Source organism: Mycteria americana, chromosome 3 (assembly GCF_035582795.1).
Source record: "Mycteria americana isolate JAX WOST 10 ecotype Jacksonville Zoo and Gardens chromosome 3, USCA_MyAme_1.0, whole genome shotgun sequence".
In the NCBI taxonomy this organism is placed as follows: Eukaryota; Metazoa; Chordata; class Aves; order Ciconiiformes; family Ciconiidae; genus Mycteria; species Mycteria americana.
This window is the reverse complement of record NC_134367.1, coordinates 31,106,561-31,130,760: the sequence shown is the minus strand read 5'-3', so window position 1 is coordinate 31,130,760 and position 24,200 is coordinate 31,106,561. Positions and strand designations below refer to the sequence as shown.

The 24,200-nt window shown below is 36.0% G+C and overlaps 1 protein-coding gene across 1 annotated transcript in view; it reads left to right on the top strand.

Moving 5' to 3' along the window:
* EYS (eyes shut homolog) overlaps positions 1 to 24,200 on the top strand; it is a 951,425-nt gene that overhangs the window by 162,050 nt on the left and 765,175 nt on the right. The window lies entirely within an intron of this gene.

Genomic DNA, 24,200 nt, shown 5'->3' with positions numbered 1-24,200 from the left:
AGCATATGATTATCAACAGTGAATTTCTTCAAAGGAATTTTTTTTATAATGCTAAGACTGCATCCTTTTATAAGGCTTTCTGTTCAGGGGCATAGAATATGCCATCTGAACACCATCTGTCTAGCTATATACCTTTATATATATATATATATATATATATACACACCTTTCTAAATGGTATATATTTCTATATCTATACCTTTCTAAAAGAGTAGTTTCTGGAAAAGTGATCTCTGCTTCCCACTTTACATACGGACCATTGTGGACAGACTGTATGACATTGGCACTGTGTGACCGGCATCTCCAGACACATAAGTTTCTTGTGCACAGCCAAATTTCCAGTCTTCATGGAGGAAAGGCCATGACTTTGGAACTTATCATTAGATGCACACTGAAAAACCTAAAACAAAAAATTGAGGCACACCAAATCCAGTAGTTGTGTTTTAGATATCTAGGACAGAGTGTTTTAGAGGATTTGGTTGGGCAAAGTGTATTGGGTGTCCATAGCAAGGCACTGGCAGCGGGGGCTGCAGGGCGGCCTCTGTGAGGAGAGGCCGGGGCTGCCCCGTGCCGGACACAGCCGGTTCCAGCCAGCTCCAACCGACCCACCGCAGGGCACGGCTGAGCCCCGCAGCCACGGTGGTGGTGCCTCAGGAAAACACATTTAAGAAACGGTAAAACGCTACACAGAGGTTTGTGAGAGAGAGCAGTGCAGAATAAATATGGGAGAAACAGCCCTGCAGACGGTGAGGTCAGAGAAGGAGGAGGAGGAGGTGCTCCAGGCACTGGAGCAGAGATTCCCCTGGGATCCCATGGAGAAGACCATGGTGAGCCAGGTTGCCCCTCTGCAGCCCATGGAGAAGCACAGTGGAGCAGATACCCACACTGCAGCCTGTGGAGGACCCCACACCAGAGCAGGTGGATGTGCCCTGAAGGAAGCTGCAGCCTATGGAGAGCCCACACTGGAGCAGGCTCCTGACAGGATCTGGGGCATGTGGAGAGGAAGCCCATGGAGGAGCAGTCTTTTCCTGAAGAACTGCAGCCCTGGAGTGGATCCATGCTGAGCAGGTTTATCCTGAAGGACTGCAGCCTGTGGGAAAGACCCACACTGGAGCAGGAGAAGTGTGAGAGGGAAGGAGCATCAGAGCGGAGCTATTATGGACTAACCACAATCCCCCATTCCCCATTCCCCTATGCCATTTGGTGGGAGGAGGTAGACGCATCAGGAATAAAAGAGTGAAGTTGAGACTGGGAAAAAGGGGGGGGGGGGGGTAGGAAGAAGATGGTTTAGTTTTTGTCTTTGTTTCTTGCCATCCTGCTCTATTTTTAATTGGCAATCAATTAAATTCATTTTCTCCAAGTTGAGTCTGTTTTCCCTGTGATGCTCACTGGTAAGTGATCTCTCTGTCTTTATCTCAACCCATGAGATTTTTTATCTTATTTTCTCCCCCTGTCTTGTTGAGGAGGAGGAGTGAGAGAGTAGCTGGGTAGGGGTCTGGCAGCCATCCAAGGTGAACCCACCACATACCCACAAGCACCAGTCTTGGGGCTCAGCAGATTTAAGAAAAAGAAAAGTAGAAATAGGAACATTCAGTATTTTAACCTCCTCAAGTATATCTTGCACCTAAGGACAAAGTTTGTAGCAAGAAAGTTCTAAAATATTTAAATCTAGGTTAGCCAGTGATATAGCTAACATGAGGAAGTCTGTTTAAGATTCTTGAAATATGGTGAAAGCACCATAACAATAAGCCCTGTAAACAGGGTAGAAAGGCCCTAGACAAACCTTGTGCTCCGTACTTTGACAGAGGCAAGTGCTGCGCCTATGGCAGATAGCACTGCCATAAGGCACTGGAAGATGGCACTGGAAAAGCAAGGAATTCTGAGGAGTCTGAAATCTGTGTTCCACCACAGCAAGAAGTCTTGATGTGTTAGATGTTTTGAATTGTTAGATGATATTGTTAGATGATACCTTCTGCAAAGATGTTTTCCACCAATTCTATAGGAAGAAACTCCAGCCTCTTCATTGGAGCAGAGAAAACCTCCAGCCAGAAGTAAAAGTACTAAGGAAAACATGACAGGCACTAGCAGTATGTCTCTTTCCATCACTCACTGTCCCCATGTGATCTTTTTCATCAGAATCATAAGGACTGATCAGTATTGACTAATTTGTATTCCAAATTCAGTGTAATGAAAGTGCAACATAATGCCATCTTCATCAACAGAAGGAATAGCAGAGGAAATTTCAGTGATGATATATATGCAGCTAGTACATGATATTCGATTTAATATGTGATATTGGAGCTAATATGGTGTTGGCTCAATACAGAGTAAATTTAATTCTTCACATGCTCTGTCAAGAAAACTGAAGGACAGATAACTGACAAAGAAGCCCTAAAGGACAATATTTGAACCTATGTTGTTCTCCAAGATTTGTTAAGCCTAACATGTCCACAAAACATTTTAGCTATCAGTGACTCAGTGTTTTTAGCAGGAAAAAAAAGTCAGTGGAGAGTGTTAGATCTGCTCTTGTTCCAAAAAATAACATGCATGCTTTCAAAACCCATGGATTAATTGCCGGTATATTTTACTGCCTGGTAGCTTTCTTGTATATTCTCCTTCTTTTATGTGGGTCAGTCTTTGGATTGTTTTTATTTGTCCCTCATGTTTTTTGTCATTTTGACAATTTATATGCTCATTGAAACACTATTAATTTTTTTTGCTTATAAGTTTGCTTTATATTTGTTGCTTCAGGTTGTTATCTGAAGAGGTGTTGTTTGTTGCCCTTTCCATTCTTCTCCCTATGGTATTTAACACTGCTTTTATTTGATGATAATTAATATCTAGAAACTCTTATTTGTTGCAGGTATGCTCATACAGACTAATTAAACTACTATTTCTTGCAGGCAGGCTAGTTAGCAAGCATTTTTTTTACTTTGTCACCTGAGTATTTGTGTTCCTTTTCTGATTAACCTGGTACTTATTTTGTTTACTTGTTGTAATTTTAAACTTTTTTTTTTTTTTTTACTTTTATACATGAGCTCTATTAGTTGATCTTTTCAGTTCACATGTTACATTCATATGGAATAAATAATTTAAGCATTTCAAATTTGGGGGGGACTGTTCATATATGTTTTCTTCTTCCTTTAGTTCACTCTAGGTAAAACATTGACTAGAATGCCATGATAGCCTTTTATGGAGAGAGTGACTAACTCTTTTACTCACCTTTCTCTTTTAATCTTTCAGCTAGATGAGTGTAGGAGTAAAATGGAAGTTTTCATTTTTGTATGTTTCAGTATAGATGAATATGCCATTAGTCATTGCCTTGCACCTGAAAAGTTCTTAACGTAGCATCTTGTTCTGAGAAAAATAAAATCATGAATGATTCAAGGAAGATTAATTTATTAAAATAACATAAAGATTAAGCAGAAGCTAAATAAAATTGTAGCAACAAAAAGATTTCTAACCCGGCTGTTTCCATGACAACCTCCCTTCTGGGAGTTTCAAAAACCATTTCTGCATTACTCCCGTGCTACTCATCACTTTCATTGTATGTTATTTCAATGGATAGATATTTCTATTTCATCCATATAAAAAAGTCAGATGAAATGCACAATAAAAGGTATTTCTTTATTTGTATTATAATAGTGTCCGTGATGCCTGATTTATATTAGGGACAATTAGACAATGTGCTGTAGGTATGTGTTTTCATTTTACAGTAGCATAGGCATTAATCTGATCCAAAAAGTTTAATCTGTTTTGTTAGTTTGTTTGGTTTTTAAGTGCAATCATCACTGTTGTGAACAAAATAGGAAGTTGTTGGATATATTAAGTATTGCTTTCCCTATTTTGTAGTTGTAGACACAACATGAATACAGGTGGGATGAACATTTTGCTAGAGGTACTAGTCTCTTGTACCAGAGCTTAAACTGAGAGAGCTTAGATTTAGAAAACTAAGTTTTAGACAGCTGAAGGTAGATGAAATGAATCACAGCTGAAGTTATTTTCTCTGTGACTAGAGACACTGCAGTAAAAGTGGACAGAGGTCTCCTTAGCCTTATTCTGATGCCTTTCTTCCATCTTTACAACTGAATTTTGGGGATGAGGTTTTTTCGATTCACAGTTTTCTCCTCTGTTATTCTTATTGTACTTTTAAGGTTCCAAAAAGGGTTCATCTACTTTAATAAAGCACAATTTTTTACTTTAATCCACTGACTGGATCTGAAAAGGACAAGTGGAAAATGTGTGTGTATTATAACTAAATGTGAATCATGAAAGAAATAACATGAGGGAAGTTATGTGCAGCAGGACGATAAGGGCAGAATTGCAGTCCCTATATGATAGTGAAAATAAGCTGTAATAAGGCACCATTAAAAAGTTCAATAAAATGAAACCTCACAAAAGCTACCACACAATTTTATTAAGTTCAGCATAATTGGCAGTCCTTTTTAAAGAATACCTCTGAACTGGAATAGTAAAGCTACTGGCTGAATTGTTGAAGTCCACTGACAATGTCTGAGGCAAACCACACACTATCTGCATATGTTATGCCTCCCACAACTGAAAATAAAAATTGAAACTAATTAATAGCATGGTTTTGTTGCAGCCAAATTACAGTCTAGGCTGCCCACATTATTCATCAGTTGTTGTATCCAGCCTTAATAGGCAGTCCTCAAAGTCAGGTACTCAGGCCAAACACAACCACAAAGACCTTAGACCAGATTCACACAGTTCACTTTAATGACAATAAAACAATGCTGATGTAATTAGCAATAAAGTAAAGGGTATCAGTGATTAATCTGGCATAGCTGTTTCTTAAGAAAGGAGCACCTGCACAACTCACCAGGGTTTATTACAGCATTATGTACCCAAACTAGGGGCAGGTCTACCCATGCTACTAGTTATGCTCAACTTTAATGATTATCTGCATGATTAAATCAGGATCCCTTTACAAGGTTAATTGATTTTTACACAAAAGATTTCACTTTTCTTTAATTCGAGAACCAGTTATGTCAACTACCCTCCATTACGTATTTTCATAAATAGCCTGTACATCTCAGACAACCTGTTCATCTATGCACCATCTACCTGGGTATATTTTTCTTTGGTTGCAGACTGACTTTTTTAAAGACATAGTATCTTACTGATGTTTTTCCTAAATAAGCTTCAATATAGCCTTAAAATATTCTTGGTCACATCTATAGTTTCAATTTGGAGTTTGTAGATTTCTTATGATCCCTAGAAATTCAAGTTACATACCAATAATAAAAACATGTTTGTATAAACACAAACTCATTTGCAAAATATACATATAATATCTCTCCAGCTACCTGTTATTAATATATATTTATGACTGTTAATGTAAGTAATCAAACTTGCTTATGGAAATTTATTTGATTTCACAAACAAAACCATAGGTTGACGAAAAAGGTCTGTATGTACTTTCTCAGGGAAATATTTAAAAAGAAAGCACACTGACTTTTATCTTTTCTATAGGTGATGAATTTTTTTCATTGGAAGCAACTTTATGAGATGTTTATTTCACTAAATTCTACATAAACTTATTTACTTACCATGCCCATATTTTTCTTCTATCTTCCTTAATTTTTTTTTTTTTTAATTGAATGAAGAATAAGTTTTTATTTGCTTGAGCCTGGATGGTAAACCATGCTGTACTTCATGGGATATGTCATCACTCTGCAACATTTCTATGCCTTCTTTTATTACGATGCTTATACTCCTGTATGACAATATAGCCCTGCCACATTTTTTTACTTCTTAACTGTCTATGACTTGAAATTGGTAACAGGGATGGGAAAAGATACTTCATATCCTCACAGACCAACTTTTAGTGGCAAATTTATCGTTGTTGGACACTGTCACACGATGAAAAATTAATCCATTGCAGTTAGCAGTGCAGGAGATCTCTTTGGACTTCTAGTCTGTCATCATAACTAGGCATGGTTATTCTCTCCAGCCTATTGTGGATAAACAGTGGTTAGATAGGAAATTGGCTGTCTGGTTATTCTTTCTGCTTACCAGGCAGGAATCCAGTGCACAACCCATCTGCAAGTAGTCCCCGAGAGGACTCGGCAGCTTGTTTCCTCAAGCTCGTAACTCAGCCTGTGCCAGCTGTGTCAGCTGGACTTCCAGAGAATAAAAAACATGCTTCTGACAGCTGGATGGGGAGGCTGTACATCAACCAAGAGAGAAACAGAGCACAGGACCAATTGCATATAATCCCAAGAGAATGATTCAGCTTTGCTAACTGGGATTTAGTTAAAAAGTGCTGTTCTTTGGACTTCTTGGTCTAATTCAAGTCTCTTTTTTCAAGAAAGTCCATTTAACTTCCTTCTCATGGAATTAACTTCCCTCTCACCCAAAACAAACATTTACATTATTTTTTGTCTGTTTTGGTTTTGGCTGGGATGGAGGTAATGTTCTTCATAGAACCTCCTATGGTGCAGTGTTTTGGATTTGGACCAAAACAGTGTTGATACCATACTAGTGTTTTACTTATTGCTAAGCAGCAATAAAAGCTGCAGGGAAGAAGGAGGAAGGGGGGGACATTTGCAGTGATGGCATCTGTATTCCCAAGTAACGGTTGCATATGATGGAGCCCTGCTTTCCCAGGGATGGCTGAACACCTGCCTGATGATGAGAAGTAGTGAGTGAATTCCTTGGTTTGCTTTGCTTAGGTGTGCAGCTTTGCTTTACCTATTAAACTGTCTTTACCTCAACCCATGAGTTTTTCACGCTTTTGCCCTTCCAATTCTCTCCCTTATTGCACTGTGGGGGAATCAGCGAGCGGCTGTGTGGGGCTTAGTTGCCCACTGGGGTTAACCAACCACATTACCATATCTTTCCCTCCCTGTTTTCATTCCTTAAAATGAGATGCAATGATATACTAAAGATTACTAAAAGCATTAGTATATTATCATTGATCAATGTACATTTTAGTTAAACAGATTTGTTACATATTCTTGTATGCTTTGAGATAGAATTAGTTTGGCTATTGCCTAGCTCCAATAGCACAACAAATAGTTAATCCCACCAATGTAGGAAGTTATTAGTGAATAATTCTTTCTTTCACCCACCTATGTCTTTCTAGTTACCTTTTTTTACTTCAAATATTCAATCTTTCAACACAAATTATCTTCTCAAGCCTTTATATCAACAACTTTTCTAGGTACATGCTATAGAATGGCATGTTTGGGTGTTATACCACATGAGCTGTACAGAATGACAACTATCTTCATCCTCCATGACTGGTTACCTTTGCTGACTTGCATTGACCTTTCTTATGTCATATTACACTGCAAACTCATATCTAATTTGCCACCCATGGTCACTCACAGTCTTCACTGAGGGAGAGAGTTTGTCTCTTGAAGTTTCTCCTGTTTGCAAGATTTTATACTCATTTCATTCCTGTGGACGATTGCTGTAACACAAGGACTCTAATTACTCTTCAGAGTGAAAGGAGGATTACCTTTATCCACTGCTGTGGTAAAGGCACATAGCCATGGCTTCTGAGGAAGATATAAGGAAAAGAATGAATTAAATAAGATTATTAAGAGGTTCATTTCATTTTTCCAGAATAAAAAGCCCATGATAGAACTATACTCTGGGGTTAGAAAGAAAATTAGTCTAGGATAAAAATAAGGTAGAAATAATAAAGTACAATTGTTATGTCAATATTTTGTCACAGAATATCTCAGTTAGAATGTAAAGATCCTGTTTCAAACCACAGCTATAAAAAACGCAAACCAAAGAAAAACATGGTCAGAGTGATTTATACTGAATATGGATTTTTCTTCTAGTATCAAGTGCTAGAGGGTTTTGGGGGTTTTGTTTGTTTGTTTCTGAAGGACCTAATGATTTTGATTTATTGTGCCTGTTTGGTCAAAGTCTTGCTAGTAAGAACTATGACACATATTAATTCTGGATTCACAAAGACTGGCAATTTAGTGTAAATGTTACCTTTCCTATCTTCTTTTGTAGGCATGGAAAGAGTGAGAGGCTTTTCCAGTGGGCTGTTCAGATCAGGAATTAAATTTCATTGCTCTCAATAATTCTCCGGAGTGTTTTCTAATCATATTAACTATGAGCTGAACACTGGGAGATTAGTATCACTAGCTACAGTTAGCTTTTTTGGAAACTTTTATTCCCCTTATTCTCATTTAACTGAGAAAACTGAACACAACATCTTAAACTTATTTGCATTCTTTTAATGCAGTATTGGAATCTGCAAGAATTTTCTGTCTATAATCTAAAATCTATTGAATAGGTCTGAAGTCCTGTGGATAAGAGCTTCCTTCAGGACATGTAGAATTTAAGGCAATAGCTGTATAATCTGATAGAAAGGTTTTAAACAAATGAGATTTTAGTATATTTTTCTTTTGTACTTTTTCCTCGTAATTTTAGATTTTGCAAATTATTTGTGAATAATACTATTTATTAATATTTAACTATTTATTATAGTTATTATAAATATAGTTATTATAAAATAATTAACTATTTATTAATAATAATTGTGGTCTTACTAGGTGTTGACTCTGGCTAAGCCAAGTCTTTTAAAAGACTTAGCTTAGGTGCTTCATATTGACCAGACTTTGCATTGGATGACTGAGCATACACTTCTGCCACAAACATCCCTGTATTTACCTAAATTCTTTAAGTGTTTATGGGGGAAAAAATCCTGCCTATTAACTTCAGTGGTTGTTGTATGTATAAAGTTGCAAGTCTGAAGCAAAATGGTTCCAGTTAGGTGACTAATGTAAACAGGCTGAATATCTGTTTGGTTTTTTTTTAATATTAACCATTCTTACTTAATATTTCACTTTCCTTTTCTCTCAGACATGAAACACAAAATATATGAAAACATGATTTTTAACAAGTTTTTCTGTTCAATGAGCCAAAATGATGTAGGGTCTTATGCATTCGCATATAATTCCAACTAACAACAATGAAAGTGGGTTACATTTATATTCAGAAGCAATTTTTTTCTCTTTTAATTTTCAGTATTGATAAAATACGGCCCTTCTTTTGGGGGCTGGGGAGAGAGGAGCCCATGCTAGTTCAGTGGCTGAGTATGGAAGACCAAATGGGGGTCTGTTGTTACAATATGGGGGTGTCTGTTGTTACAATACTTGAAAGAATATGACATCTGTAATGACCAATATTTAACAAATTTCTAAAAAATGTAGCATAGTGGCAAATCTCCCTCTGTTTTTCAGTGGTATTCAGTTCAAAATCTATTGTGGTTTTTTCCTAGTAAATGAGTTATAATTTATGAATTACACTTATTACTATGTCTTTGAGATTTAAAAAATAAATAAATTTAAGGATGGCCTAGCTTAGGCAAATTGGGCCTTAAGGAATGCTTCAAAATATATAGCTTTTCTTTAATCTCAAGCCTTTATATGCCTGAATTTTCATCTTTAAAATTTATGTAAGATTTTGTCCAAATCTTCCTGAATTTAGATCAGATTAAACATAGCATCTCTCTCACTTCCTCATCCTTTCTCACAAGTTTTAATAATGTATCAAATCCAGTACAACATTACTTTAACTAAGTTAACTTTAATTTAACTCTGGGTTGTTGTTTTTTTTTTTTTTTTACATCTCTGCTACACTGAAAGCCACCTTCTCAAGCAGAGCCAGTTCTTTTATACAGTCCTGGAATACAGCTCAGTAGGGATAGAAATGCAAAAATATCCACTTTTCTTTGCTAGATTAATTCTAGGAGTAGCAATCCCTTCAGTAATGTCCAAAGTGTCAATACGAATGCTTCAAATGAAGTTGCCACAAAAAAATATTGTAGCAACACATGACCATAATCACGTTCACTCAGTACTAGACATGTATGTTAGCGATGCCTTCTTCTAATGTTCTGGCAGTTGTTGGTTTTTTTCTCCTAATGCTCATTACCAACAGCTCCTTTCTAGGATCTATGGTCATGGTAAAAAAAAAAAAAATCCATAAATTCATCTACAACCCTTTATCTACCATGAATAAAAGGAGATTTGGAATCTGATGAAGGGAAGGGGGGCTTTCACTGGCCATTTCCAATCTGTGAACTTCATCCCGAGAGCTTAGTTCTTTACACACAGACATTACTGAAGTCACCCAGGAACTGAAGGTGTCTGCCTGAAAGTAAAATTCTGTTCTGGTCTCTTTAATTAGATAGTACATTCGTAGTTAATGCTAGGATTTATTTATCTTGGCAAAATATGGAAGTCTAAACTGTCCTTGCTGTGACTGGCACATTATTTGGGGAAGGTATTATTTATAAAATCTTTAATGCTTGTCCTTGTTGTATATTATATCTTTTAGAATTCACCATTAGAGGAAGCTTAGGTCTCCAAAATACATCAGTTTTTTCTCATTCTTATGCTTATGTTATATGTATTTCATTCCAAGAGATTTTCAATTCCTTCTTCAAAAACATCCTAATCCTTTGCCATGGCATACTCAGTTATCTTAGTCTGCCACATGCATTAGTCAGCTGTTAGCAAAGCCAGTTCTTGTATTTTAGAAATTCTTCTTTGAGGAAAAAGGCATGCTTATATTTCATAAGCAATTTCCTTTGGCTCATATATAGCCCAATCAAAAAATAAATCTCAAACAAAAGACTTGCTTATTCCTTCCTCCTTCCTTTCCACTCTCGGTCAAAACTTTTACAACACAGTATCTACATTCTTAGCTACTGTAGCCAAAGGATTAAAGAGGTGACCTCATGAGAACTGAGGCAGAAGTTTAATCCATGCTGTAACTTCCACCAAAAATTTAGTCACCCAGCTCTTTTGACCTAGTCCTGCAATGCGTAGCTCTACATTAAGCATGAGAAGAAAGACACTTGCCAGCAACTGGTTTGACTGTTTTACCTGGGATAAACAAAGATTCAGGAGTCCAATCTATATATTCACAACACACCTTAAAATCTTATCTTGCCAAAGAAAGAAAGAATTTAAGACTTTTAAGACTCATTTCACATAACATTTTAAATGTCTGCCGAGTGATGATTCACAGTCCAGAAATGCCTTTGTTTTTTCACCACTGATGTAAAAGTCATTAGGAGGACTAGATCAGCTATGTGATGTAAATCTTCACTGTAAATATTTATGGTTAGTAACACAAATCCCATTCTTGGTTCTTAATTATCCAAATTTTGCTCTTCTCTCTCACATCTCTGAGTTAGTTGTCCTTTTTTTTTTTTTTAAGAACACATGTTGGAAAGGTATATTTATGAAATAGCTTTCTCTTCCCAGCCTTTTTGCTTGGAGTTAAACAACATGTGCAAGATAGAGAAGCATGGGACAGATAACATCCTGTATCACTGTGAGCTGAAAGACTGATAGAAGTATTTGCATATTTGGGTATTATGACTTCCTTCTCATAGACTGTAATTTTTTGACATTTAAAATAACATGCCTAATTTTAGCCACATGAAGACTGAAATCACTCATGAATTCTCCACTGTTAGAACAGGAATGCTAATGGTAAAGATTTTCAGTCATTAGAAGCATCAGAACTCAATGGAATATATAGAAATAGCACTTTTAGACTTGTGACTTTTTGGAATTTGAAATTAGTCAGTGAATTTAATGGGCTTTTTCATGCATACGTGCAAAAACCATCATTACATAAAGTTTACTTCATAAAGAACAGCATTACATAAATTTCATTTTACAAAGATATCAGGATAAACATAATAAACTATTTAAATGCTTAAGATATTATTTCTTAGTCTCCATTTTCTAATTTTAATTAGTTATCTTAAATATATTAAATTAAATTTATATTAAATTAATTTATCTTAAATTAAAATATTTTAATTATTTAAAATATTATTTAATTTTAATAACAAATAACTTTTTAACAAGTTAAAAAGGACAGATTTTTGTATACATTCTAGCATACAAAATACTGTCTTGCTTTGGAAGGAGAAATTAACAGCCAAGGCTTTCAAGAAATAATGAGAGTTGACATTTCATAAAGAGCTTTTTAGAATTTAGAGAAAAAAATAAAATAATCTTACATTTCAGGAAGATTTATACCTAATACAAAAGATAGGCTATCAGGATATGTATTAAGTTGAATATACTAGCTATCTTGCTGCCTTTTATAAAGGCAGCTGGTTTTCAGTACATCTGAAGGAATATCAGCAAAAAGTGCTGATGTCATTTATGAAAGTGCATTGATCAGATAATCGTAGTTGCTACCTGTGCATGTGAGGAATCAAATAATTATTTATTCTACTTAATGAAATCCACAGAAATCACTACTTATACTAAATGTCTTCTAATTATTCATTTTCTGTGGAAGAATTAATGTATTTAAAATCATCAAAAGGCCAGTCATTACCAACCAAATTTGATTACTCAGTGAAAAGCACATGAGAGATCTCCAGAAGAACAATCCTAAAAGCAGTGGAAGGAATATTATGAGTTAATTAGGTTTCTTGAGGAAGTACCTGCTGTCATGTTGAAATTGGTATTTAGACTTTTCATTCTTTACATCTAAAATACCATATGGTTTAGCTGATTTTCAAATTAATATTACAAAAGACAGAAAGGTCTTACCAGTTTTTCACTTCTATACTCTGAGACACTTGAAACCTATTTAAAAGTCTTCTTTTCTCAAAGTATTGCTCCAAAAGAATAGCCCATAAAAAATAATTATTATCACTATTCTTCAATACGTGCTTCCATCCTCCTTCCTTCCCCCAAAAAATACCACCAGCCCTAGTAATATTAGAGGGAGGTTGCTTGGTCACGAAAGACCAAGTAACACAATAGTGCTCCTAACTGTTGGGATTTTTTTGTATTGTAGGTAACTGGTTTTATTGCAATATGTATTTACATGGGAAAAAAATAGAATAACAGTGTTCAACAGCTGGGTATAGCTACCGAAGTGGGATCTTATTAGAAAAACTTCAGAAAGTCAAGGTAAAATCTTGATTCTTTTGAAATGATATGGACTTTATTGGTTGTTTACAGTGAATCATGTATTTTCCAAGGTGAGTATAGCTTTGAAAAAGAGTATACTTTATGAACTGCTAGCTTTGGAAGCACTGGAAAAATATCAGAATGCTAAAATGTTGCCTTGGCTGTCAAACTGCATTCAGTTTCTGTATATTTCTTTTTCTGGGGGAAAAAAAGACATTTTAATAGAAAAATTTGGTTTGGAAGAAGAATGCCTTTTAGCCAAAACTAAACCAAGCAAAATAGTGTTGCCACAGTGCTTCATTTTCTTTATTTCATAAACTACAATCTCTGATCTTATTTCCATGATAAATCATAGTGTCATAGCTACATCTTGGAAGCTGAAGTCAAGCTTTCTCAACAATTTAGGTTGTTTTGATAAAATGATTGAAAGTTAAAATTTAAAAGCTAGCCCTGACAGAATGACAGAAGTAAATGGGAACCATGTATCATAGAAGGGTGAGCACTTGTCTGGACAAACAGTACAGAACAATTGAGAAAAGACGTCTGGAAAAATGAAGAGAGCATGAATACTACTTGTAAAGCCTGGGGTACAGAGCTGACTGAGGTGATGTTGAGTTAGCTCTATAGAGAGCAGAAAGCTGAATCAGAGAATGGATAGAAGAATGTGCAGCCATCAGCAGATAGATGTGGTGTAGCTGAAGCATGCTAACACTGGAAACACATTCAACTGGAAAAGGTACTAGAGCCAGGGAACCAATGCAATAACTTTCCTCCTCAGTAACAAACAAGAGAAGAAATATGATATTCTGACACTATCTGGCAGCAAATCAGGTGCACAGAGTTCTGAAACTACGGAAAATAGCAATCTGTCAAATGGTTTTTTTTGTCTTAGTAGCCACCTATGGTGTGACAGCTTGGTTAGAGTTTTTATCTCAATCAGTCTAACACATCTAATTGGATCCCTTTTACTGAGGTCCTTTCCCCCCCTCTCTGCCAGTAATCTTCTCTTTAATTTAAATGTTTAAACTCCTTTTTTTTTTTTTTTTAAACTGGGAAATTATTGTCATTTAAGAACACCAAAATTAATTATATAAGACATCTCTGGACATATGCAATATGTTGTGTCACATAACTAGCTCTATGTGTCACTCAAGTTTCTGACACTATTTTCTTCATTATTATTTTTAAAATTTTTACTTATTTTTTAAATTCAAAGTAATAATAACAATTGAAAGCAAAATAGTTTTATAAAGAAATATAAGACTATGAGGCAGATAACATTGCTGTAGTAGGGTTTCTCTGCATTAAGGGGAATGTAATAGGCTCGGTGGATGAGTACACCGACTAGATGCAGGTCAGAAGTTTCCATGTATTAACAGGAAAGATCAACTCACCTTATAACATTTAAAATCAGTTGAATTCTATATCGTCTGCAGCTTGCAGACAGAACTGTTGCTATTTCTGTAGTCTTGTTGCCCTAGAACACCCTCTCTCATTTCCTTGGAAGGCTCTGTCTTCTCATTCAGTTTTACTGGTAAACATACTGGAGGTTGTTTCTTTTTGTCTAAATGGCACACAGAAGATCCTGACTATAAAAGCTTTATTGTCATTCAATTGATTGTTCCTCATATCTGTATCAATTCCATATACTTTCTTTTAATAAATATAGCTAATAAACAAACATATTTATAATGTTATGTGTATGCTCTCTGCAAATATAAAATAACTGAAAATAGAAATACAATGAGGAAAACCATTAAACTCTCCCAAAATTATAATTTTTATGGTTTTTAGTTGTGTATTTTGGTGCTTTTCCTTATTAAGACCAGTTTAAAATAAATTTATTTCCATTCTGCTTTATGGTGTCCTGAACATTAACAGATGAATCAAGCTGTTAACTAGCCATGATGAAAAAGCTAAAACAAGCTAGTGCTCCAGTATTTCCTTACAATTGGGTGCTACATACATTTTTGAAAGGATATTTCATGTATTCTTAATGCTAAGGGCATTCATCAAAATTGATTTTATGCTATTACTGAATTTTGTTCTTTTAGTTGAATTTCAATGATTACTTAATCACAGTGTACAATTACCAGCCTGTCCATCACTGATAAATTATATTAATATTCACAGAATTCAACTGTTGTTTGAAAATATGAAAAGTAACCTCAAGATTTGGTTGCCTGGCACACAGATAGGGACTGTAGGATCAATACTCTGACCCTTAATTATTATGTAAGATACCTTTATTTGAACATGATGAATTATATTTCAACGAAATTAAAGATATAAGGACATATGCATCAGAACAAAGAGTTGAATTCCCAAGGAAGATGCAGGTTGGACATGGAGTGATATAGGAATGTACTAAAATACTATGCAAAACATGACATGTTGCTTTAATATCCACTTTATAACTACGTGAATCCTCCCTTTGTTCTCTTTGTTTAAACTTTTAAGTTTATAGTAACTGCAATTACCATTTAATTAAGACCAAATTGTGATCACAGTGTTCAGCCATATTTGGAAAGGAAAGTTAAAGCCTTGATTTCTGCCTCAAAAATGAGTGTTAATATCACAAGGCAAGAAAATTCTGTAAAGCCCCAATATGGTTCTCAGAAGTATGAGAGAAATTGAGGTACAGGATAGGGCTAAATTATTTCCCCACTACAGTGAAAGTGGAGAGCTGTAATTTAGAGGTTTTTTTTTTTTTTAAAAAGTCATACTGTGTGTATGACTATATGGTGTTTTGAAAGAATCATTGAGGCCACTTCCAACACTTTCATTGTATTTGTTGTCCACACAGACTGAGAACCTCAACCTTTCACCTTGCTGGAAGCATCACTGCTGTTTGTAGACAGGCTGACTATGGGGCAGTATGGTTTTGCATTCTTATGTGGCAGATTCAATGGCAAAAGCTGATACAGATTTACTAAACATAAATTGGGTTTAACCAACCTGATTGCTTTCAGTGATGAAACAGTTTGCTCACTGGATGAGGCGAGAGCTGTGGATGTTATCTACCTTGATTTCAGTAAAGCATTTGACAGTCTCACACAACATCCTTGTTGACAAGCTGGTTAAGAAATGGACTGGCCAGATGGACCACAACTGGTGGAAAACAACCTATACTACTGAGCTCAAAGGATGGTGGATAATGGCTTGAAGTCAAACTGGCACCTATTCATAAGTGGGTTTGCTCAGGACTTACTTAGTATCTTACATCTAACTTCATGTGTCTGATATGACATTACTAAATTTATTGTTTCTGAAATTAATAGCATGTCAGAATAGAAGCAGAATAGACACAAGGGAATACGGGAATTGCACAAAAGTCAACTTGCTTATCTTTGGTCTAAGTGACAGGAGTGTTTACAAATAATATTTTCATGACTATTGTTTCACAAAGCAGATGGTTGTTTGGTAATATTTCACTAACAGGTTTGGAGGTTGTTTCTTTCCAAATATAGTTGTTCAGAATGGATTGAATACCAGTTATCCTTTTAAATATTTGTTTCCTGCAGTACAATTCATTATTCATAACCAGTCCTGCAGTCTGAGTACTTTCTGAATATCCTCTGAGAAGTCAGAGCTCATATAGAGGTGGACTGACACTGGTATGCACAGCTTCTCGTATGTTAGTTCTTAAAAGATGTTTTGTCTGAGCATATCAACATATGCAGGTACCACTATATCCAATTATGTGTATCCCTGGACAGAGTTCATTACTCAAAACATACAAAACAATTTACTGTATAAAAATAATGAAAGAGAGACATTACTTGCAACAGGTCAATAGGCCTTGCAATATCTGCAGTGGCATACTCCATAGTACTTCATACAATGCACTTAATTATATTTTTATTCACTCAGTAAATAAATATCTAGAACTCTATTTTCATGAAAGCATTAATAAAATGATGAAGTTACTTTGCAGAATCATGTATACACTTAACACTTATACAATACATAAAAATAATTTTTCCAGTGTACTGTAATAATTGCAAAAAACATGCTAGAAAGTTATTATAGATTTACAGAATATTATATAGAAATACAAGAAATGATTTGTTGTGAATTTTTAATAGAGCTGGATACCAAATCCATTGGCAATACATTGTTTGCTGCTCTGATCATCTAATTATAATTATTACATATTTTAGAATACATGGGCTGGGTCATTGTCTCACTGATACCTAAATATAAAATAATTTTATTAATTTAGCTCACTTCACCATACAGAATCAATTACTCTTGTCTCCAGCTCATCTTGCTGTAAAAATGTCCTCTTGTTGCAGGGATGCTTGTATATAGACAGTTGGAATGTGTTGACATTTTAAGTATTATATTGAATATTTTTTGAAGAGAGTAATTACAATATTTGGTTAGTCTGATAGCACTATCATCTTGCATACATCTATAAATTTTGTAATTTGGTCAATCATTATGCATGACCTAAAAATAATAATTCCATGGTTTTATCACATTATCTTGTATTTAAAGTCTGCCAGAATAAACATAAGTTGAAAATATAAGATTTCATCTCACAATAGTGATAATGAAACTCTCAACCTAGCTGTTCAGTTTCATTCTCTGTTCGAAATAAATCTCTCTCTGTTTGCAGAAGATAAAAGGTAGAAAAGGTATTTTTAGAAGTCAGTTACTGCAATTCAATCTATTAACTAAAACATTGATTTATTTAAAGTAAAATTCCAAAGATTTTGCCTAGCCAAGCAGTGTGAAAAAAATCTAAAGGAAAGGTGTAATTTCTCACAGAATACCCTGTAGGCTATATTTGAAAATCAATTTTATTTAAGTTCATTGATTTTTTAATAGTGAGCATGTTAAGAACAGTACAAATATTATGCAGTAATTCGATACTACAAATAAAGGATGGAGGAGGAGGACCAGGCATAAAGGATTAGCATCATCAAGGTGAATAAATCATTTGGTGCATTCTACACCAAGCCATTTCCTAGTGAGGATATGGTGATATGACTGTACATCTCATAAAGTATGTGAGTACACATATTTCATACAAGTATGAATGAAGAAATATATCCAAAAAATAAGCTAATGGAGTAGCAATATTTTCTATTGCATTAGCTGGGAAATACATTCCATATAAAAAGAAATGGTTGAGTTGCAGGTTTTCTCTTTTTTAATCTTCCAGAAAGAGAGACATTTCTCCCCCTTCCCTGTGCCCTAGACCTCCTTCTCCAAAGTGCTAATAAATGGAAGAACCCGAAATAACTCCTCAGTTGAATAGGGAAAGCAAAGTAGGTGCAATAGTTATGTTGAAGTTGATTTTTAAAAAAAAAAATAATAAACAAAGGAAAACAGAAGGGAATGCTATAACTGACCTGAAAAAAAGCAGGTAAGGTGAGTATTTGTTCCATGTACAAGATTGACTTTTATAGTAGTTTACCAGACAGGTTACATCTGTTATCATTATTTATCCCGTGACCTCTGCCCCAGGGCTGTCGCTCAGCAGAAAGCCATTGTGCACTTGCCAGGAATTCTCTGTGCAAGTAACAGTTCAGGTGTAGCCAAGCCAGTATGCACTCCCAGTTCTCTCTACACTGCCTCTCTCATCCCACCATCTCAGCTCTGACCATTGCCCCCTCTGACCAGGAGAAGGGCCTTTTCAGCCCTCATAGGGAAAGAGAAAATCAGCTAAAGACCACAAACCACACCCAATCCCCTCTCCTATTCATAGATGTGCAATAAATGTATAGCACGGGGCGGGGGGAGGTTGGGTGTGTTTTGGTTTTGGGGGGTTTTTTTGCATTGAATCTTGTTCTTCTAAGCTTTTCTTTCCATAGGCTGTAGTCTTGGGGGTGTAAGCAAAGAAGAATAAACACCAATGCATCCAAACTTGTACGTTATCAATATATGTAAGGCTGTTATTGTAATATTAGTGCATATGGCTTTCTTAATCTTGCCAAGACAAATAAAAGTTATGTGCACAAACCTATCAATGTTTGAGCTCTTGCTTTTAATTTTATTGATAATTAATTATGCCAGGGCAATTTATAGGTAAATCACAATACTTGAACTGCTTACTGCAAATTTCATTCTTGGGCAACTTGACTGTAAAATAATTTTTTGTTTTGAGTTGGAGAAATATACTTAGATCTTTCAAGTACTACACTGAAGAAAAAGAAGGTGATCAAATACTTGGCTATGTCAATGTTAACTTCAGTGTATTAAATGTATGCATGAACTGTGTACTATTTCACTCAGTCTTTTTACATTATATAAAATAGGAATTCTTTTTTTTCACGTTAAGAGTTAAAAAGTTTTTGTTTTTTTAATCAGATTCTGGGGAAGCATGTGTTTAAGCAACAGTGAGAACTGTGAGTATCAAGCTCCATGGCATCTTTTGTGCCTCACAGTGTACTAGAAATGAAATTGTTTGTGTTCCAGATTCACTCAAGAAACAATAGGTGTTTTAGCTGCTACTGCAATTCCATGACATAGTAAGGATAATATTGCAGACACCTTCAGTAAGATGAGGTGAATCCCACACTGAAGCTTTCACTCCAGTAATATCCCAAAGAACACCAGACCATGTAGATAAGATTTCAGAAACTGGAAGCACGTGGAGAGTCTCTAACAGTAATCTTGTCAGTTCCCAATATGAAGTCCTTAGCCAGAGATGGTATTAATTTCAGTCAGCTTGAGCTATCTTTCTCTGAAATAGTCATGGATAAATGACATAGCTGCATAGTAAGCAGGGGAAAAGAGGTACTTTTAGTGAATGATTCACTGCATCATTTTAGATGTCTATTTTAGATGAAATCAATCACATTCAAAAACTTCCCTAACAGGTCCCTGTCAGAAAATGTAGATGTCTGCAAGCAAATAATTTTATCTCCCTGTATCTATCTGAACTCTCTCCTAAGGCATCGTGTGTGTTTGTATGTGTGTATATAGATATGAAATTATACTTCAACTTGGACTGCTCTGGGTTTCTAGTGCACTGGAACAGGACTGCAAAGATAAGAGAGTGTGCAATTTAGCCAATTAATTCAGAGAGTTACAGGGATTGAGAATGGCTATTCTAAGGCATGTCAAAGGACATCCTTGGAGCTATAAGTACCCTTCCTTCATGAATACAACCGTAACTCTAACATCTCTGAGTAGTGGGAGAGGAATAAGAATTTATAACATGCCTTTGGCTATGATTTTAAACTATCCTGTAAAGGAACATTTGAATTGAAAAGGTTGTTTCACAATGAGAACACACAGAGATGCTTAAAAACTTCTGGTATACCAGTGACAGTTATATCCAGTATATATTAATCTTTTGGATCAACTTAGGAAGAAATTACAGGAATGAAAGCCTGCTGACAGCAACGTGTAAATAAGATAATTTGGTTTAGTGTGTGGTGTTCATCATTACCATATAATGGAATTCCAGTAGCATTTGAAATATCTGGTGATTCTCAAATGATTATGGAGTCTTACTTCTATGTTCCTATTAGAAAGCACTTACATTTTTTCTTGCAGAAAAACAGGGATTTTCCAAGTCTTACCTCTTTTAAATCACTTGTATATGAATACAACCAATCTGAGGTGTAATCAAAGCATTGTCAGAATGGGAAGAGTTGATTATTCTTTCTGGAAATAGTTAATTATTCCTTCTGTAAGTAGTGCTCTGATATGACTTAATAAATTGAGAAAATGTAGGCTTCCTCCTGTATTTTCTGTTTATACCAATAATTTTGGTTGAAAGGACCTCGAAAGGTCATCTATGTCAGCCTCCTGCTCAAAGCACATCTAACTTGAAAGTTAGATCAGGTTGCTGAGGTGCTTGTCCACTCAAGATCTGAAAATCTCTGCTGGCAGAGATGCCACAGCCTCCCTGAATGACCTGTTCCAGTAACTCAGTGATCAATACTGCATCGGACTCCCTCAGCAAGTTCACAGATGACAAGTTGGGGGAACAGCTGACATGCTGCAGGGAAGGGTTGCCAGTCAGGGTGAGCTAACCAAGCTGGAGAAATGAACCAATGGAGCTTCATGAAGTTCAACATAGACAAGTGGGAAGTTCAGCCCCCTGGGACAGAACAACCTGGTGCATCAGTGCTGGGATTGATGTACTGGGGAAGAGCGCTGCAGCAAAGGTCCTGAGTGGGTGTCTTGATGAACAAATTAACATGAGCCAGGACTGCACTCTTGTGGTGATAAAGGCTAAACACACAGAAGGCTGCTGTGGTAGCTTGACCCCAGCTGGCAGGTAAGTCCCCACACATCTGCTGGCTCACTCCCCTGCAGGAAGATGGGGAAGAGAAGCAGAAAGGCAAAAGTGAGAAAAACTTGCCTTGTGCAACCAAAGCAAAATAAAGAATTCATTCACTACATCCCATCAGCAGGCAGATGTTTAGCCACTTCCAGGAAAGCAAGGCCTCAGCACACATAATGGTTAATTTGGAAGACAAACACCGTGACCACAAATGTCCTCCCCATTCCTCCTTCTTTTCCTGGATTTTTATTGCTGAGCACTATGTCATATAGCATGAAATATCCCTTTGGTCAGTTGGGGTCAGCTGTCCCAGCTGTGTCCCCTCCTAGCTTCTTGCTCACCTCCAGCCTACTCGCTGGTGGGGTGGGGTGAGAAGCAGAAAAGGCCTTGATGCTGTGTAAGCACTGCTCAGCAATAGCTAAAACACTGGTGTGTTATCAACACTGTTTTGGTCAGAAATTCAAAACAGCACCATACCAGATGCTATGAAGAAAATTAACTCCATCCCAGCCAGACCCAATACAGCTGTTTTACTAAGATCATTACTGGGGGAAGCCATTATTGCACTGGGGAAGCCACATCTGAAGTAATATGTCTTGTTCTGGGTCCCAGTAAAAGAAATATGTTGATAAAGTAAAGCAAATCCAGCAGAGGATCACTAAGGCAGTTAGAGAGCTGGAATACATTACTTGGGAGGAGACACACAGGGGTTTTGTTTGTTTAGCCCAGGGAAGAGAAGTCAAGTAGGGGAGGCTTTTATTCCATTTTAATGGGAGGTAATGGAGCAGACTTTTCTCTAACATGTACAACAAAAGGGCATGGGGTGATGGTCAAAAGTTGTAGCAGAGCTTCCAGAAAGGTTGTGGAATCTCCATCCTTGGAGATTTTCAAAATGTAACTGGACACAGTCCTGGGCAACCTCATCTGCCTTTGAAGGTAGACCTGCTTTGAGCAGGAGGCTGAAGTAGATGACCTTTCTCCTTCCAATCTAAATTACTCCACAATTCAACAGACTTGCTATTTCATCTCCCTATTGCCCACTAGACCAGTTTGGAAGAAAATGCATTATTTATTTCTCTGCGTGATCCCACACAACACAGATTTATTTTTTTTCTTCTTTATTTTAAAGACTGTCTCCTCTGAATTATTTAGAATATTAATGTAAATACATAAACTCAGAGTCTCTTGAGAAGCTATCTGAACTGTTTCTGACACTATTTCCATAATGGATCTGCTTCTTACAATTAGCACAAAACTCAGTGGTTTCGTGCAGTTTCCTGGATAGAGTTAACAGTTGTTTTCTAGCTGATACTGATTTCATTTACCTGCACTGAAATCTCTTCAGGGAACACGTTTTTGCTAGTAGTTTTCTGCTGTTACATTTAAAGATATTATTTTTTAAAAAAGGGAAAAAAGGAAGGTTTTTTAAGCTCCTTAAAAGGGAGCTAAGAGAATGAAAGAACACTCCTTGTCGTTTTATCTTTGAAGTGAAACTTTTGTGTAAGTAAATATGAGTCATTTGGATTTGCTGCCTGCTGAACTAAAGTACTTGCATGCTGTAATACTACAGATATATATTGTCTGAATTACAATTTCTGTAAAATTGAGCTTCTGTAAAAGTTTGAACCAGTGAGAGGAACTGAAGATGTTTTAATGTGTCCTTTCCTGAGGCACCTTCTAAATGATGACAAATAGTGATAGGATGAAGCCTCTATTAGACTGCACTTCATAGGGTATGAAGCTGTAGTCCAGGTTTACTGCAAAAGAGTAATGAAAAATCACTAGGAACCTTAAAAGAGAATATGAGTATTCTTTTATATATCAAGAAGCCATTATGCACTATTGCTGCGTTCAAGTGTCTTCCCATGGTTTCATTATTAACCTTCATTTTCAAGAACTTTATAACTCAGCCATTTTAAATCATATTACAAATACACCTTATCTGTCCAAATGCATACATGCTAATTTTGTTTACATTGAATATACTTAGTCTAAATATATTGACATTATTGGCTGAGGGTCAGACACTAGTAGCAGCCTGACAAGATGTTGCTCTTCAAAGATCATGTGCTGAACTGGTAATGTTAATTCAGCTAAGGTCAAATTTGAACAAAGCTTAGTTAAAAATAATGGGTTGGACTCTCCTGTCAGCCAATTCAGTCTGTGAAATAACCAGGAGTTCAAAAAGCAACCTAGACAGAAGAGATAATGAGAAGAAAAACTCTGAGAAAAATGAAATGTCAAGGCCTGAAAATGCAAAGAAAGGTAGCTGTGAGCTCTGCAAGTATCCCAGAGACTGAAGTCAATTATGGCATCGCTTAAATTGTGCTGAGTAATTCAGGCCACTGATTAAGTTAAAACTGGACTACTCATGAGCTTGATCATTGCATACAGTTGTCTACTTTTCAGAAGTAACATATTTTCCACAGTCTTACTTGAAACCATTTTATTTTTGCCTACACACAACATGAAGTTGGGAACTTCTTTCCTTGCCTCAATTTTCTCATTTCATGAGTTAATTGCTAACCAATGTTCTCTTGAAAACCAGTAATGTAGGGAAAAGGTATACAACAAAAATGCATAAAATTGTTTGAAATTTTAAAATGTATTTTAAAATCTTTTAAAATTTTTTAACTAGAAAAGCAATCAACATTAACAGTAGAATTAACCAGACATTCTCCTTCCCTCTTCACCCCGCCAGTATCAGCATTTACACCTAGACATAGAAGTTGACTGTAGAATTGAGTGGTCTTTCAGTTGCTGATTAGTACATTTGACCTCAAGATATTGTTAAAGGTCATTGCATGAATCACTAAATGATAAGCTACTGTGGTGGGAATCCTTTTAACAGTCTTTACAAGAAACCTAGCAAGGAAAAGTTAGTGCGTATACTCATTTATAGATGTGCTGGGTTACCAAAAATGAATTTGAGAGAAATTGATTGTTAAAACCTGCAGGTATCTTCTCATTCCACGTGCAATTTGACTGGCTACTCAGTAACC